Here is a 6,002-nt window from a genome sequence, read left to right on the forward strand (position 1 = left end):
CTTACATCCTGGTGTCATGGGCTCACCGATGGTCTTCCATGCAAATATCACAAAGACAATTAGCATACCACATGATCACTAGCATACTACACATACATGCATACCAAACATATCATTAGTGAATATACAATAAACACTACAACATAGTAGGAAAGCCATAGTCTCTCCACGTGGTCTTACATCCAGGTGTCATGGGCTCTCCCATGGTCTTCCATACAAGCATAACACATATACCACTAACATACTTCATAACACAAAAGCACCTAACATGCCACATAATAAAACTTCAGCTAGTGTACAACATATCATAAAATGGGTCGCCCTTGGTGCCTTAGACCTATTCGTATGGTGAAGAAACTCACCTGGCACTGTTGAAGTCATGCGGATGCAACTCCAGTAGCTTGTTGACAGATTCCCAAACTGCCAACATCAAACAATACCTAATTAATAATTGGTTTCCAAGCCCAAGGTCCAACTCACACCCTAAAGGCCCAATATTCAAGTAATGGACCAAAGCCCAACATATGGCCCAATTTTCAAAATTGGCCCCAAACCTTTAAATTTTCTTATTCAAAGGTCGAACCATTTAATCCAGTCCAAACATTTGGCATTATTAATGGCCCAATATCTCATAATCATAAAGGCCCAATTATGGCCCATCTACAGCCTAATTTTCCAAATTGGGGCCCAAAACTTCACATGGGCCTTACCCTAAAGTCCATTAAGTTATTCTAATCCATATAATTGTTCTTGGATGGCCCATTAATAACCTAATCACCAAAGCCCAATAAAAGGCCCAACTCAAAGCCCAAGTGAAATTAGGGTTTCACATAAAATGACAATTAGGGTTAAATGTTTCTCACTTAACCCATTAAGGACTTAATCCATTAAGTCCTTTACTCTACTAGATAAATGATATGCAATAATTTGGGCTTAATACACAATCCAATCCCAATGGCCCAAAGGTGGGTCCCAATAAGTCCAAGGCCCCAATACTTACAATTAGGGTTTTCTACCCAAACATGTCCCAATAGGCCCAAAATTAATGTTTAAGCCCATTAGGGTTTTGGCTAGGTCCATTAGGGTTTTGCTAGTAGGGCACCACCCACTACTACCTTTGGTAGTGGTGGTCATCGACGGTTAGCAACGGTGGCCACCACCATAAGGTAGTGGTTATGATTCTTTTATTTATTCATTTTGCTAATTCCAATTACAAAGCTTTAATCCAAAATAAACACACATACTAACTACTCTAACACACACACAGCCACACAGTGGTGGTCGGCAGTGGCGCTTGGCGGCAGCCACAACCTCACGGTGGTGGTGGTGGCTGTTCTCAATTTTCCAGAAAGACAAAACACTCTAAAAAATTAATAGAGCCACACACACACAATAAACACACACTACATCCTTTGCCCGAAATGGAAGCACAACCACCCACCTTTGGCATTGGTGGTGACAAAAGCGGTACTAACGGTAGCAGCCACCATGGCAGGCCGCCGTGGTGGTTCTTCACAACCCTAGCTTGAAAAAAATACTCATACAACACATCCACATCGCAAAATACCAGCCTTAAAACTCACCATCATTCTCCAGTGATAACAAAACCACCATGAACTCATCCATCCACAAAGCGGCAGGTGGCGGATGTCGGTTGTTTGCTGCGAAGAAGAAACCGGAGGATGAGAAACGATTATTTAAGCAGAAACAATAACCATGGTGTTAGCCTCAACCATTGTCGTCGAAGAGACAACAACGGTAGTTACATCATCGGCCAAGGATGTCGACGGTGGAAACTGGGGAAAGAACGAAGGCGGAGGATGTTGGCGACCCAAATAGCGAACACCAGCAGCAAGGTCCTTGATCTCCTGACCAACCCGGACTCGGCTCGTGGCGCCTCGTCTTCTGCGGCGGCATGGTGACCGAACTCGACCTTACAGCGGCGGCCGAAAGTTTAAGGTGAAGAGGGGTGGCAGCTAGAAGGTCCAAGCATGGCGGTTGCTTCTTTTGCTTAGAGTTAGAGTTATCTGGTGGAAGGTTAAGGGTTATATACCCGAACCCTAATCTTTTTCCCCATAATGACACATTTACCCCCTAGTTCTCCTTTTCCTTCAGTTTAAATCCTTAATTTACCAATTAAACCCTGATCCCATAATTCTTTTCATAATGAGTTTGTTAGTTACCAAACAGCCCCTTAACTCCTAAAATCTCTTCAAATTAAGCCCCAATAATTACCATTTAGTCCCAGCCTTTCATAATACTTACAAATTAAATCCGAATTTTACACTTTTAACCCCCAACTTCTATAATTATGAATTTTTACACCTCAAAACTAACATCTTGCTCAATTATTATTGATTTTAGGGCTTCTATACATTTATTTATTTATTTTATAAATGGGGTGTTACATATCGCTTGTGATCTTTGACATGAGTTGCTCGCATATCCTCTCATCAATTGGTTTAACATTAGGTCCTGGACAGGAACCAAAATGGAACCTTGGGTAGTTGCCACCATACTGAAATGAAACAATTAAAAATATTTGAACATACCTGCATAATCACTCACGCTATAAGATCCCTTGGATTTTTGTGACTTTCCTTGATTCGAGTACGAATCTTGTACTTCCAGTAGTACGGGCAAAATAATACCTTCCACACCTATCCATACTTTCCTCAAGAATCATCATGAATCCTCTTTGTGAATTAGTTGGATTAGGTGTCTAAGCCTATAAATATAATTGGTATATGCTTAAACTGATAGTAGCAAGGTACTTTTGGGTTGCCCTCAAGACTAGCAACTAGACAAGAAGATTTTGTAGAGAAAGTTTGATTTATTATTTGATTAATAAATTGAAATAAATGATTTGTTAATATATTATGAAAATAATATATTAATTAGAAATAGTAATATTTAATTAATAATTAATCAAAAATTAAATGGAATTAATTTTGGGATTAAAAAATTAAAAGTGTAGGGACTAAAGTGTAATTGTTTAATAGTTAAGCAAGAAGCAATCTAGAACCCTCCATGAAGGCATGGACGGTTTCTTCATGCCTAAGGGGTTCTATAATAGTCTTTAGTGGATAAACATGAAAGTGGATAATTACCCAGTTTAAGATTATCTTGGATTAAGGTTTATCTAGGGTTTCCTAACTACACTATATAAGCAGCTTAAACCCTTGAATTTTTGCCCATCTATTCTTTTGAAGTGGCAACCAAAATTTTGAGCCTCTCTCCTTCTTCTCAATAATTTTCCATTGCTAGTGTTGGGTGTGAACCACTAGAGGCGTGACACTTGTGACGCTTGCTCTCAAGGCTTCATCAACACAAGGATTTGCATTGTTATTATGATATAGCAATCAAGGTATGCATCTTCTAACCCTAATTATGTATTTCGATTATATACTAGTATGCTAGGGTTTTCTATTTTGTTGTTCAAATTGTATGTTCAATTAGAGAAAAGATAGATAAAGTTTTTTAGGGTTGCATGCACACATAGGATTATATGTTATGCATAATACCCATCACAATCCACTATGGATACTCTCATAAATCCTATGTGAAACACCATACATAATGTACTATTAAACTTCCTAGTCTCTCCTAGGAATCCTCCTCTTACTTGCTCCGACATTGTTTGGAATCTCTACCATCACCGTTGGTTTCCTCGTACATGAAATTTATATACAATATACAATCAAATAGAATGTTGAATAAGTGATTCTACCTTAAGACCACAACCAAACAAGGAACTTGAAATAAGGCTAAATCAATCATTTTGAAGCTATATAATCCTAATTGTGTATAGATCTAAAACGTAAAATTAGCAATCAACATCATCAATCTAGACTTCAAGTAGCATATAACACACAATTCCTATTCTATAATGCATTATAGATGCCAGGCAATTCGATCATGCAATTACTGAAGGGATCCTTAGCTTATCTACTAGCATACATGTAAATCCAATAATGGCATACTAAAGTATAGCATTCACGTATGGGTATTTTGGGAAGCTGAGTACATGCATCACATCTATTTTACTAATAAAAACTTTTATGAAAATCAGTTTTTAAAAGATTTTATCAATTCCTCAATCTAAGTTTAGGCATACTTGAGAGCGTATCTGAAACCTCAAAGGTAAAATTTTCATTTTTAAATCAACCAATTCATTCATTCATTACTACCAAAAGATATTCAAAGATCGAAAACTATTTTCAAAATAACATCAGAGTAATAACAAAATTACAAATGAGAAATATTTGATGGATGCAATGTAATCATGCCAGGCCCTTCCCTTTAGAGCTTAAAGTACCTGAAACATTTAAACATAAAACCGTAAGCACAAAGCTTAGTGAGATCCCCAAAATATCACATACTATATATAACATAAATGACATGTGAATGTTGTGTTCCTCCTACAGTCATACAATCACTCATCGTTGTAGCCATCTTGTAGTCTCCATTGCTATGGTCATCCCAAAGTCTTCTATATGGATGCCATGGGTATCCTATGGTATCTCATACAGTTTCCATGGTCATCCCATGGTCTTTCATACAGGTGTCATGGTCCTCCCATGTCATTTCATAAAAATATAAAGGTCCCCCCATGGTCTTTCATGCTAAAATCACATAGACGGTATAGCAACCTATATAGTATAGACAGAAGACTCACCTCGCAAACATATTCGATAGCTAACCAGCTCACATAGTCAAGAAGTGGGTGCTACAAATGTAACGCCCATGTTTCTGGGCTTGCTATTTTTAGCAACGTAATAGTCTAGGTTAACCTTTGTAACCCAATTTGAAGTAATAAGAATGTATTATTTGCGAATTATGTGAATGATGTGAATTATGTGTTTATTTCTTAATTATTATAATTTAATGAATTAAGAATAAAATAAGCATCAAAATTAAGTGTGAGATATGCCCGATATTGATGCACGAAAATGTAGTGGTTGAGACGAGGTTTCCGAAAATATAAAGAACGCTGAAATCCGAGTTATAACGAAGAAGTTATGACATGTCGAACTTTCGCGACAAAACCCGTGTGGCAAAGTGTGATGTAAATAGTGAATTTACGAAGGAGTGATATTTAGCCTTAGTGGTCAACACGAAAGATGTAGATAATGTTGAACCGAGAGCGTGCATAAAAAGAACGCCTAAATCTGACTTCGTATGAGGAAGTTATGATCTTTCGAAGTTTCAACTTAGCAGTAGACAGCCCAAAAGTTCGAATTAAGATCGAGTGAGTTTTAGCTGAAACTTTTTAAACGAGAATCGAAGATCTCGTCGACAGTAGTACATTGGTGAAAAGACAGACAAAAAACGGACGTCAGACGAAGAAGTTAAGAATTTCTAACAAAGTTTCTCTGTCCCGGCCTACTAAAAATAAATAATAAAAAATAAAATCAAAATTAGCCGACGGAGTCTAAATCAAAGTTGTAGAGTATGGTCTGACCTACGCGTGGATATAAAGAACATCAAAAACGGAGCATGTATGCAAAAGTTACGCAATTTAGAAGTTTGACGAGTCAAATTACGCCGAGCGTAATTTGAGTACGCCCAGCGTACTCAGAGGGGTGCAAGTTGTCTGACCAATACTCGAGTGCCACCAAATGACGCATGCAGTGACATCGAAGTACGCCTAGCATAACCAAATTACGCCCAGCGTACTTGGAATTTACGCCCAGCGTAATCCCAGACCCAGCAGCCTATAAATAGAACTCGAGATCAGCCATTTTCCTTGCGATTTTTCTTCCTTTCTCTTTAAGTTTTGCATCGTTTTGCATGCCAATTATATCCCGAAGCCCCGTTATCATTCCCGAGCCTTGAAGCAAGTTCCGAAGCCCCGAGGATCCCGAGAAGTGAGATTTCCGAGCCGAAGCCCTGCCCGCGAGGAGCCTGGTTTTTGTGAAGATCTTCCAGATCTACTGAAGAATACTACTTCTGCAAGTCGTAGTGATGTCCGATCATCTTCTGATCAAGTGAGTGTATAG

This window comes from Lactuca saligna, chromosome 8, assembly GCF_052625555.1.
Source record: "Lactuca saligna cultivar CGN05327 chromosome 8, ASM5262555v1, whole genome shotgun sequence".
Lineage (NCBI taxonomy): Eukaryota > Viridiplantae > Streptophyta > Magnoliopsida > Asterales > Asteraceae > Lactuca > Lactuca saligna.